The following is a 293-nucleotide window of genomic DNA, read 5'->3' as shown; positions in this document are numbered from 1 at the left end:
AAAAATATATAATAAAAAATTACTAAAATTAAAAATTGATTTCTTATACTTACTCTTATAAAAATTATATAACAAAAACTACTAAATAGTATTGTTCACAATTACAAAAGATATAGTTCATTATTGTCTGCAAACTATTCATAATTTTGCCTATTATTTCTTTTGCCATTACCATCAACAACAAAAAAGTAAAATCAAAATTAAACTGATCCATATAATTCTATCTACAATCTATATACATTTTTAAAGGTTATCATTAAATCCATAAATACTTAAACAAATTGGAATTAGAT

The sequence above is a fragment of the Arachis ipaensis genome, chromosome B02 (assembly GCF_000816755.2).
Source record: "Arachis ipaensis cultivar K30076 chromosome B02, Araip1.1, whole genome shotgun sequence".
Classification (NCBI taxonomy): Eukaryota; Viridiplantae; Streptophyta; class Magnoliopsida; order Fabales; family Fabaceae; genus Arachis; species Arachis ipaensis.
The sequence above is the reverse complement of the archived record's forward strand: the minus strand, read 5'-3'. Positions refer to the sequence as shown.